This window comes from Arvicola amphibius, chromosome 12, assembly GCF_903992535.2.
Source record: "Arvicola amphibius chromosome 12, mArvAmp1.2, whole genome shotgun sequence".
NCBI classification, from domain to species: Eukaryota; Metazoa; Chordata; class Mammalia; order Rodentia; family Cricetidae; genus Arvicola; species Arvicola amphibius.
The window spans coordinates 11145046-11157110 of record NC_052058.2 but is presented as its reverse complement, the minus strand read 5'-3'; the positions used below and the strand labels follow the sequence as shown (position 1 = coordinate 11157110).

The following is a 12065-nucleotide window of genomic DNA, read 5'->3' as shown; positions in this document are numbered from 1 at the left end:
CTCTATCGCTCTCTCTCTCTCTCTCTCTCTCTCTCTCCCTCCATCCCTCCCTCTCTCTCTCTCTCTCTCTCTCTCTCTCTCTCTCTCTCTCTCTCTCTCTCTCTCTCTCTCTCTCTCTCCACTTTCATCTAAACTATAATTGAGCTTCTCACAAATCTGTTATAAAATACCTCACCTCAACACAAGCAGTTCCCAAGATGAGCAGACTTACCCTGCCAATGTCCAGCCCACTCACTACGCTGAGTTCTGGATGTCACTTAGATATTAGGTCTACTATGCTTTTTCCTCTCCTATAAAGCCAGTCTCTATGATGTTTGAAAGTGGAGAACATCAACGAGGAGGGGAATATCTGCGCAGCTTGTGGCCATTAATATAAATTACCTAGTGAGTCATGGCTTCTGAATCCTCCTCCTCCTCCTAGGAAGAGGCCCTGCCAGTATCCGGCCCCAGAACCTGAGGACAGTTTGTAGATAAGCAGCTACCAATTGAGACTGTTTTGGAGCCTGTCACCCTAAACCCTAATTATAGGTGATTAAAACTTGAAGCACGCCTATCTGGGAGATTAGAGATCTGTGCTCATTGGCTGCTGCATCCGGTTTTGACACTGGGATGTCTCACCCCTCAAGAACAGTAGATCGTGGATGGAAATGGGCCTCACTTGCTTTCCCATGTCAACAATTTCCCTGCTGCCAGCTTCTTCAGCCTTCTCTCCTTGGTTCCTGCCCTCCGTGAGACCAGGGGAAAGAAGCATAGATCTCTGGACCTTGTGAGAATTCCTTGAAAGAATCGAGTCCCTCAACCAACTAGGAAAGAAGGAGAATGTCAGTTTTCTTGGAGTATTTGGATGGAGAAAAAGAGAGAGAACTTTAAGTTGCTTCAAATTTTAAAAATACTTGGCCCTTGTGCTAGGCACATAACTTTTATGGTATATTTAAACAAAGCTGCAGTACTGCACAGCATGATTGGCAACATGGAAAAGGAGGCTAAGTAGTCACAGTGATGCTGTAGTAAATGTCTTCCCAGCAGGCTCATCTATTAAGTGACTGGTCCCCAGATTAACTACTAGGAGGTGATGAGAACTTGAGAAGGTGGGTCTATGAAACTGGTTTCTAATCATCAGTGTGCCTTCATAGGGACCTGGTCTCTTTCTCCGAAAGCCAACGTAACTCTTCCTCTGTAAACCAATATAAATTATCTCTCAGAGATTTATTATATTAAGGAAAGCTGAATAATACAGTGACTAAGAAGAAATTTATTAATCTGAGTCAGCCTCACTGGAACGTTGGCACACACAGCATCAGACTCTGAGCATTCATAAATAACGTGGCTTATTGGAGCCAGGAAGACAAATTGCATGGGCGTTCCCACGCATCACACACAGAAAATGAGGTGATGCACCAGGAAGGCCATGCAATGACAATGCTATTGCCGTTATCACGGTTGTATCTATGGCATCTTTGCTGGGTGGAGCTGCACACGTGACAGAATAGATAAAATCACTCAATCCCCAGTGAGGCATGGGTTAGGGTGTGGTGAGCCACCTTTACAAGAAAGCAGCCAGATTCACCCTGGCACACAGCACAGGTCTTGATGATAACACTGATCTTTGTGCAAACCACAAGATATATCTTTCTTCTGCTTCTCAAATCTTGACTTTTTTCTCTCTGGTCTCTTTGCTGTAGAAAGTCTCATGGCAGTCCGGAGAAAGTTAGCTGTAAAGTTCTATGCCTTATGGAGGATTATTTGAAGGCTTGCATTTTCAATATGCAACTTACTGTTAAATATTATTAGGAAGACCTAAAATATCTTTATAGATCCAAGGTTGAATAACTGAAAAAAATATATGTGTATCATGTATTATCCAAAATTCACTGATATCTTGGTAGGTAAGTAGTAGGTAGGTGATAGATAGATGATAGAAGAGATAGTCGGAATGTGAATAACAACCGGCTGTACTTAGCTGAAGGAAGCAGTGGTAATTGGAAGAAGGATGAAGTATTTTCATGCTTGTTCATATTTCTGCTTTGTTTGAGTCTTGAGCAGCATGTGTAAGTGTGTTGGCTGAAGGAGTTCCCACAGCATAAGTGGTTTTTATTTGTATAATAAGCAGCAGCAGTGAAATTTTAAATAAAAAATTTACTAGCTATGTAAACATGAGTGCCACATCATTCGACTTTAATGCCAGCTCCTGTGAAGCAGAAGCAGGCAGGTCTCTAGGAGTTCAAGGCTAGCCTTGTCCACATAGCAAGTTATACATTAGCCCAGGCTGCATAAAGACTCTGCCTCAAAGACAAATAAATACTAAAACAGTTCTTATTGTTAAAACAGGCAAAAAGTTTTCAGGCAGACTAGGTGAGTCATCAGAATCTAACATTTTTGAGTATGTGGTTATGAACTTGTATCTCAAAAAGGCCCACCAATGCCTACCTAACCGAATGAGCAAATAGATTAAACAACTGTTGGCTCTCTGCCGGTGTGAGAAAATAAGCTCGGGAGGAAGGAAGGTCTATCCTGGTCCATCATTTCAGGGCAAGAGTGTCTACAGACTCCGTAGGCAGCTGGAGCTCTCTTGTTCAGACCCAGGAGCTCTGGGCAATGTTTCACCTTCAAGCAAGACACTGAAAGTGAAAGTGTGGGACTCGATTGTGGGGCCATCAGTCCCTCGGGTGTGCTCCTTCTCTGTTTACAGCTCATGAAATCTCTGCCCTATGGCCTCTCGGAAAATACCCGACAATTAGGCATGGGACGTTGCCAAAGGTGTGCCTTTCTGTCTCATTAAGCACTCAGGTCTTACAGAAACATTCTGGGTACCATGTCAAGTTAATCACTGCAAGCAAGGCGTGTTCAGCAGACCCTGCAGAGCAGCGTCATTTGTACTGTGTGCTGAGTACATCCCACACTTGTTCAAATACATTCAATCAGGCAAGTTTTAATTTTGTTTTGTTTCGTTGTTTAAATAGTCAACTCAAAGAAAACATTTTGACTTAAGTGTTTTCCATTTAGCTTATTTTGATGCAATACTGTATTAACTTCCTATCACTGTGGCTGGATCTCTGAGATTATCAATTTCATAGGAGGAAAGCTTTATTTTGGGTGTTTGGCTTTATGCCTCTGGTCTCTCTGCTGTGTTGCTTTGAGCCTATGGCAGCACAGGATACTGTGGGGGGCGGTGTGGTTGAGGAGGTCTGCTCGTCTTGTGGTATCATGGAAGAAGAAATGGAGGATGAAGAGGAGGAAGAGGAACACACGGAAAGAAGAAGGTGGGGAGACGTATCATACCATGATCTAACTTTTTTCCTGTCATCCCTGTGCCCACCCCCCAAAAGGTTTCATGGTCTAACCACAGCAACCGCAGGTTACCCCCAGGCCTTTAGTAATTGAACCTTTGGAGGACATTTAGTATATCTCTCACAAGGGTTAACTATTGAGTTTTAACTTTGGAAATCGCTTTGTGTTTGGAAAAGGGCACCAAGATTGAAGACTGATAAAATGGCATTTGACTTACCAATGGTTGAGAGGACCCATGAACAGTGTACTTCACCGAGGAATTGCATGAACCAGACCCAACCCAGCATGCTCTACTGAAACACCAGACAAAAATAGCTACATACGTAAGACTGAAGACATTACATAAGTGGAACTGAGTGTGTCTCTGGCAAGACCTGTGAGTAGAGGATTGGGGTGAAGGAGGGGAGCAGTGACAAGGAACGGGACGGTGAAAAGGACGAGAGTCTGGGGGTACTCTGGCAACACATTGAGAAGCCAACAGATGGTTTGATGACGTGGGCCTGTGGTGTGTCATGGCTTTGTGGTTGTGAGTATTACAAGAGACCTATGGCATGATTGTCTTGAAGGCAGATGGCTTCCTCATTTCTCCTTACCAGGAGAGTGGGTGCATACGCTATAGCCATGTTGCAGAAAAGACTGCCAACAGAAGCGGACTGCGGTAGGCAGCACCTGGACCCAGGAGTCTAGGCCTGCATGTGGGTCCTGATTCAGCCTCTCTCCGGGCACATGACCTTCAGCAAGGGTCTGTGTCATATGGTGGCCACGTGGACTATGGGTGAATAGGTAACAGGACAACCCGCACAGATTTCAGCACAACATAGGCTGTTTCCCTTCTGTTCCCACAGGCTCAGACTTTGAATCAGAGTTGTTTTGTTTTGTGTGCGTGTTTTATATGGTTTACTTTGTTTTTAATACAAGGTCTTATGTTAGCCAAGGCTGATCTTGGAAGTCACCATGTGGCCAAAAATGACCTTGGACTGCCTGCCTTTCCCTCTCAAGTGCTAAGATTATAGGCATCCACCATCATGCGTCTTTGTAGTGATGGGATCAAACCTAGGGCTTCATGTACACTGATTCAACTGAGCTAGGTCCTCAGCTCTTCTCCCTTTGGTCTAACACTTCACCTGCTATCTCTTTACCTCCTTGCTTTTTTGCTTCAGCTTCTAACAGCTTCCCAGCACAGTGTCCTCCTCAAAAGGGTTGTTAGGCCTAGGAGCACACGTGTCTGTTAGTGTGGTATTTCCTTGTTATCCAGTTAAGTGCATGAGCTCCAGAGGCTACCATTTACTTGTTGGTGATCTACAAAATCATGGATGGATTCAGGATTAACTCTGCATAAGTGAGAAGTAAAAGCAGAATAGAGTAGACATCAACCCTACCTTCTGGAAGCTTTCGTTGAAAAGTAGGGCTAACTTCCCTGTAGGGACATAGTCTTTGCAAGTGCTGTAGAAATTCAGAGTACAGGGGCCTCCTTTCTAATGCATTAACCAGAAAAGTTCTCAGGAATAAGGTCACAGGTCAGTGGGTCTGGAAGATTCAATGGGCAAGGCTCTCTGGCTCTAACGTTGGATTACCTTTTTTTTTAAGTCACAATGAAAATTAAGAATAGTTGGGCAGGATAGATGGCTCAGCTGTTAAAGGATAGGCGCACAACCAACTGTAAGAGCAGCTGTGGACTATAGAGATGACTCAGCAGTTAAGGGCGCCTGCTGCTCTTGCAGAGGACCCAGCTTTGTTTCCTAGTGCATGGTGGTTCATAAACAGCTGTACGTCTAGTTTCGAGGCATCTGTAACCCTCTCCTGGCTTCCACAGGTACCAGACACTGATCATAATACACATACATGCATGCAGAGAAACACTTGGACAAATAAATAACTTGTTTATTTTTTAAAGGGAAGAACAGCCGTGTAAGCACCTATGGCTACCTCTGCAAGTTTAAGGCAGTGAAAATTCCAGAATGAATAAGAGAGGGGTCACAAAGCCCTCTTGGCAGAGGAGACATTATCTATGGCTGTTGAAGAGGAGAGAGGCACTTTGATTTGGGGACATGGCTGCTGGTAGGTTGCCCTTGCCCCAGTGGATGGCTCCATGTATGTATGGGCAGCCCTAATTGGATCTCGGGGATTATTAGTAACAAGGAAAGGAGGCCTTGAAAATGGGATGGTGGCAGGGTGGGGGCTAGAGGAGCTGGAGGGAGATGACGCTGGATGCATATTGTGATGGCTAGTTTTATTGTTGTTTGTTTGTGTCAGCTTGACATAAGCTAGAGTCATCTGAGAGGAGGGAATTTCAATAGGAAAAAACCTTCATAAGATCTAGTATAGGCAACCCTGCGAGTCATTTTCTTGATTGATGATTGATATGAAAGGGTTTAGCCCATTGTGAGCAGTACTTCCCCTGGCTAGGTGGTACTGGGGTGTATAGGAAAACAAACTGAGCAAGCCAGTAAACAGTACTTCTCCATGACCTCTGTTTTAGACTTCTTCAATGATTGAGTGTGGCCTGGGAGTTGTAAATGAACAAAAACCCTTTCGTCTCCAAGTTACTTTTGGTTGTAATATTGTATCACAGTAATAGAACTCCTAACTAAGACAAACATGACCAAAATTTATTTTTAAGTATATGAAATTCTCAAAGAGTAAACAAAAATATCATTAATTAAAAAAACAAAAACAAGCAAATGAACAAACAAAAAACCAGAGCAGTGTAGGCAATGAACAGTCGAGAGTCAGACATGGTCAGAAGAGGAGGTCTTCTTGGAAGAACAGTGGCACTCCTGACTACAAGGGACTTGGGTGAAGAATGCCCAGAGCCATAAATGCCAGCAGCAAGGAAATAAGCTGTTTACTGTAGGTGCACGGAGAGGGTATGTAATGAGTTTTTTTTTTTTTCCTTAGCGCAACCAGCCTGTGCTTAGCAGGCAGCTGGGGTTGGAAAGGGCACTCAGGGAGAGGTGGAAAGCCTTCAGAAGCCTGTGGGATCAATCCAAGGCTGAAGTCATGGAAGCTGAATTGAGGTGCCAGCCAGTGGTGAAATGGAAAGGGAGCAGAGAGATAATTTCAAACAACACTGTGGATGAACCAACAAAATTTGCAAACCAGTTCACTTTGTAGAGAACACGCTTACATCATCCATGCAAGGGCAGCCATTAACTTCTCCAGCAAAAGTCCCTTCTCGCCTAGCCTGTTATTACTGACGGGGCCTCCAGTCCAGTCATCCTTCCCCTTCTCCGTGTAATTACATGCAATAAAAACTTGATGTCACTGGGTTAGGCCATGTATGAGTTATTCCCCTCCACCAGCATGGCTTCAGAATTCTCTAGATTTGCTTGTGATAGCCTGGAACTTCTCATTGAGGAGATTCCATTAAACAACCTGAATCTTGACATTATTCCCTGAATTTAGGCGCCTACAGTTCAATGTGGGCTACCCAGGGATTTTAATGAATGCATGTGGTGTGTGTTCTTTCTGTACTTGTGTGTGAGAGAATGACTGCTTTCCTCAGGGTAAGGTACAATGTGTGTGTGTGTGTGTGTGTGTGTGTGTGTGTGTGTGTGTGTACATGATCACCTAGAACCTGGTGTTTTCTGGTAGTTTCCACAATGATCCATACTATGATACAGCGTCTCGGTGCTTCTGAGACTCTCCCAGTCACCAGCTCTTTTGTGAGTTAATACTGGGCAAGGGATGTTGAAAATGAGGCAATGCAGACAGGAAGAAGGAAGGAGAAAAGGAAGGAAAAAGAGGCCAAGAGAAGGATAAACGGAGGTAAAGAAAGAAATGAAGGGGAAAAGAAAGAACACAGGCACCCAAGGAGGCTCTGACTCTTGGCTGTGGGAATTCTTCCTTGGCTGTGTGGATTCTTCCTTCTTCTACTTCTTTCACATGTGACCTCCCAGGGGTGACCCCCCCTAGTTGTGACTCCCCCATCTGTGACCTTCCCAGCTATGAACACCCCAACTGTGACCCTCCCATCTGTGACCCTCCAGCTCTGACCCCCCCCTTCTCTGACACTCCAGTTGTGAACCCGCCAGCTAGAACCCCCAGGCTGGGACCTCTCCCAGTTGTGACCCTGCCCACCCCCTCCTGGCTTCCTTAAGAGTCCACAGGATACTGAGTCCTAGTAGCAGAACCTCAGTGGGACCACAAGGCAGAGTGTCAGGGAGCCTGCAGAGTAGTTCTCAACCCTTGCCTCTGTTTCCCCATCTGGGCATGTGCAGGAGACCAGCACCGTTTGCTTGTCCATCACTCCCCTCCCTAGGACTAAGGCTTTCTGGAGTTGCCAGAATTCCTTTTGCCCTAGTTCCTTGGCCTAGCATGAAGTAGGTGAATGGCTATCACTGCAGAAAAACAGTGTTTGTGGCAACGGGTGTCTGTCTCTCTATTCTCATGGGACCCCCACATACTCCCCAGTCGAGCGTCTCAACTAGGTCATCAGAGGAGGACGAGGACGGATTGTATTGAGTGTTTATCTAGAAGGCCTCTGAACTATTTGTCTCTTATGGAAGCTTACTGGGAAACAAAGATATGCGTGACGGGATCTTAACTGAAAATCATGTTTTGAAATCAATAGTAGTCCTCTCCTGAGCTGACTATGGATGAATAACAAACAGATCATGTTCGACTCCAACACTCCTAACTCTTCCTGGCTCTCTCTCCAGCTGTTGTTTCGTTTTTAACAGAACAGCCTGGACAGAGCTTAGATGCCCAAAGATGGCTTAAGGCACTAAAAATATTCCCCTTCACAGGGAAAGGGATGAGATGCATGGAGGAAAATAGGGACCCTAAAACAATGAACTTTAAAGATCAGAATTTCTCCAGGAATCTCACTCTTGGGAGGAGAAAGGCCACAGAGCTGGGGTCACCAGAAGAGGGACTTGTCTGGCAAGAAGAGATGTCACAAGTCTCTAATGGCCTATCATATAGCTAAGTTGGCATATCCATTATTCCTGGCATTTGTTTAATCTTTTCTACACAGTGGTAACACTGCCTCAGGAAGAGGGAGAGACCTAGGAGCCTGTCTCTCCTTGGTTTGGTCAAATTGTAAATAAATCCTTTGTCTTTTGCCATTTTCTGTTTCCTGACTCCATCCAAAGCATAAAGACGCTGAGGTGGTTTAAGGATCTAAATGCCTGAGAAACCCTGGCAGCAGTGAGAGCCTAAATCCCCTGTTTACAGCTGGGCTTCCTGCAGTGGCAGAGCTCTGAGGCAGTCTGGCATTTCCCTCTGCACAGGTGTGTCTGTGTGGGTGGGGCAGACACGGGACACTAACCTGCCCCCGGTGTGTGAATATCTAAATTCCTAGAAGGTCTTCAAGGGTCCCCAGAGGAGCCCAGAGATACTCTTTCGCACTAACAAATAGGTGGGGATATAAACTTTCTGGAAAGAATTATGATATCCTAGAGACACTAACATCACTCCCTTAGGCGATCAGACTATTGAAACAATAGACCTCAGGACATTAGAATCTTCCCAGGAGTCTGAGCTGGAAGAAGGGAAAGGTTTAAAAATCTCTAGTGCCAGTGAGTGGGTGTTTGTCTCTTGGAACAGGATTTCACGCGGTTCTGACAATCTCTCAGATCCCAGGCACCAGAGATCAGACTCGAGACAATGACAAGGACACAGGCAGGTGACCAGAACTGCTTCGCTACACAGATTTTCTGTCCTCATAGCCCTCCTGTCAGAACATCAAAGATGGACTTGTTAGGGTGTCACGGGATCATTGTCCTTCCCAGTGTGACAAGTTGGATAAATCTTGTTCTGCTGTTCGCTATTACTTTCGCTATTGTCTGGGCTCCAGGTCTGGGCTCTAACCCTAAGGACTCCATAGCAGGGACGGCACAAAGAAAATCAGAAGGCATTTTAGTTGGGCTTTAGGGGCAAGCGTTGGGAACTGAGCTGGTCACGGGGAGCTGGAAAGAGCAACAAGCAAGTGTGGAAGTTCAAGAGCACTTTTGGGCTTGGGGAGATATTTTATTTTCTCAGCATGTAAACAATGCTTACATAGCTTATTTCACTGTGACTGGTTGGTTTCTGACTTCTCAATTTCCTGGAGCTTCTTGCATAGAGGATGTTTTGAGTTTTAGACCTCATTTGTTAAGGACAACAGAGAAGGGTCCATCGCTGCTGTCCTCTTGGTGCGGGCGTAGTTTTCTGTAGGTCTCAATTAGCCATGGCTCCCTGTGACCTGAAGGAAGGCCTGGCTGAGCTGCGCTCTGTTAATAAAGCCCTTGCGTGTGCTGGAAGTAATTAAATGGGCTGAATGCAATTGTCAGAGCTCCAAGGGCCAAAACTCTATCTCTTGTCAGGCCAAGAATAATGGTTGAGCCTCTCTATTGGAACATAATGAAAGAGACAGGTGGGAAGGAGGCCCATTGTCAGCAGCCCAGATAACCGCCCTACCTGGGAATTGTTATAAATGTATTTTGATGGCTCATTATGTCAGGAAGAATGCTTCCTTATCTCTGGGAGTGTTCAGCAGAACAGAGGAAATCATCCCAGTGTGGCCTGTTATTTATCTAGATGCAGTTCCTTAACAGAGACAATGTGGGGGGCGGGGTCCCCAGGCTGTTGAATTTGCGGTGTTCTTTATTAATCTTCTGCTCTTGCCTGAACAGCCTCTGTAGGGGAGTAGGTGAGGGTGGCTGACATTAGACATCAGACAGAAAGAGAGGCTCTGGATGGTCACTGAAGATGCATCTTTTACAGGAGCAAAAGTGTTAATGTGGCATTTTACTCAAAACAGAAGGGACTTTTTGTTTTTTGCTTGGCCATGGCAGGTAGAGGAGCAGTAACCCTAATGATAAACAAGTCTGGGAAGGCCTGGAGAGAGTGAAGCTGAGAAGGGGCACTTGTTCTAGACCAGATCAGAGGGTCTGATGTGCTGGATTATCCCATAGCTCCCCAAACCTGCTAAGGCATGACTTGGAGGAATGCTATATCAGACTTACTCAACTACGGGCCTGCTTGAAGACCGAACTGCGTGCAGGGCAGTGTCCTAAGGAGTATATTTTGAGAAGTAAAGTTTCTCTCTTTCTCCCTCTTCCTCTCTTCTCTCTCCCCCTCTCCCTTTCCCCTCTTTTACTCCCTCTTTCCCTCTCTCTTTCTCTCTCTCCCTCTCTCACACACACAACACACATTTGCCTAGCAGTGAGCCAGTAAGATTGCTCAGCAGATAAAGGTGCTTGCTGCCAAGAATCCACATGGTGAAAAGAGAAACGGCAGGCCAAAGGTTCAGCTCAGTGACAGAGCATTTGCCTAGCATACAAAAGGTATCCCAGCTGGTCTGTAAGTACTGTGCCCCAGCTTGTCTGTCAGCTGCACCCCGGCTGGTCAAGTTGTGTTGCATTCCACAAGGGTAAGGGGTAACAATTCTGAAACCATTATCTCTGTGTAATGGGACAGCATATTCAAGTAAAGAGAAGGTAAACAGAGGGAGCCAGGCTCAGCACTGTTAGACAAGGTTATGGATAAGCAAGGGGAAAGGAGAGAATGTTCCATGGGATAATGGATTGCACTTGTAGACATCAGTATAAGTTACATTTAGCTTAAATGCAAAGAGATGGCCAGAATACAATAAAACTATTTATGCTTATATTAGGAATACATAGTTATATTTACATGTTAAAAATGTATACACATAGGTTAGTTTACACACCCATAATTCATTTTTTCAGCTGAGATTTTATATGTGTGTATATTATATGTATATGTCTCTATAGGCACCACAATTAATTGTCTATATTGTTTACCAGCTAAGATTGTATACACACACACACATACATTGAAGTTACTATACACAGCAATAATTGCTTAGTTTGTCAGCTGAGATTTCATGTGTGTGTGAGAGAAAGAGATTCCATCATTGGTGGGAGTGTAAACTGGTACAGTTGCTTTGGATATCAGTATGGTGATTTCTCAGAAAATTAAAAAACAACCTACCCAGCAATACCACTTTTGGGTATATACCTAAAGGATGCTCAATTGTACCACAAGGACATGTGTTCAACTATATTGAAGATCCAAATATTAGTTCATATACCTACGAACACCTGAGTTTTGACAAAGAAGCAAAAAATATAAAATGAAAAAAAGAAAGCATATTTAACAAATGGTGCTGGCATAACTAGATATCAACATGTAGAAGAATGAAAATAGATCCATATCTATCACCATGCACAGAACTCAAGTCCAAATCAATCAAAGACCTCAACATAAAGCCAGCTGCACTGAACCTCATAGAAGAGAAAGTGGGAAGTACACTTGAATGCTTTGGCACAGGAGACCACTTTCTAAATATAACCCCAGTAGCACACATACTGAGAGAAACAATTAATAAATGGGACCTCCTGAAACTGAAAAGCTTCGGTAAAGCAAAGGACATGGTCAACAAGACAAAACAGAAACCTACAGAATGGGAAAAGATCTTCACCAACCCCACATCAGACAGAGGTCTGATCTCCAAAATATACAAAGAACTTAAGAAATTGTTCATCAAAAGAACAAATAATCCAGTAAAAAATGGAGCACAGACCTAAATAAAGAACTCTCAACAGAGGGATCTAAAATGGCTGAAAGACACTTAAGGAAATGCTCAACATCCTTAGTCATCAGAGAAATGCAAAGCAAAATAACTCTGAGATTCCATCTTACACTTGTAAGAATGGCCAAAATCAAAAACACTGATGACAACTTATGCTGGAGAAGTAGCAGGGTAAAGGGAACACTCCTGCAAATTGGTGGTGGGAGTGCAAGCTAGTACAGCCCCTTTTGATATC

At 44.4% G+C, this 12065-nt stretch overlaps 1 protein-coding gene across 9 annotated transcripts in view; it reads left to right on the top strand.

The window, feature by feature from the left end:
• Nucleotides 1-12065, top strand: part of Dusp10 (dual specificity phosphatase 10) — a 550627-nt gene that overhangs the window by 462723 nt on the left and 75839 nt on the right. For 8 of the 9 annotated variants that reach the window (XM_038349383.1, XM_038349380.1, XM_038349377.1 and 5 more), the window contains one exon: nucleotides 3465-5346. The gene's annotated coding sequence lies outside the window, so the exon portion shown is untranslated. The remainder of the gene's footprint in view (nucleotides 1-3464; nucleotides 5347-12065) is intronic. The other variant, XM_038349382.1, reaches the window with a different exon arrangement.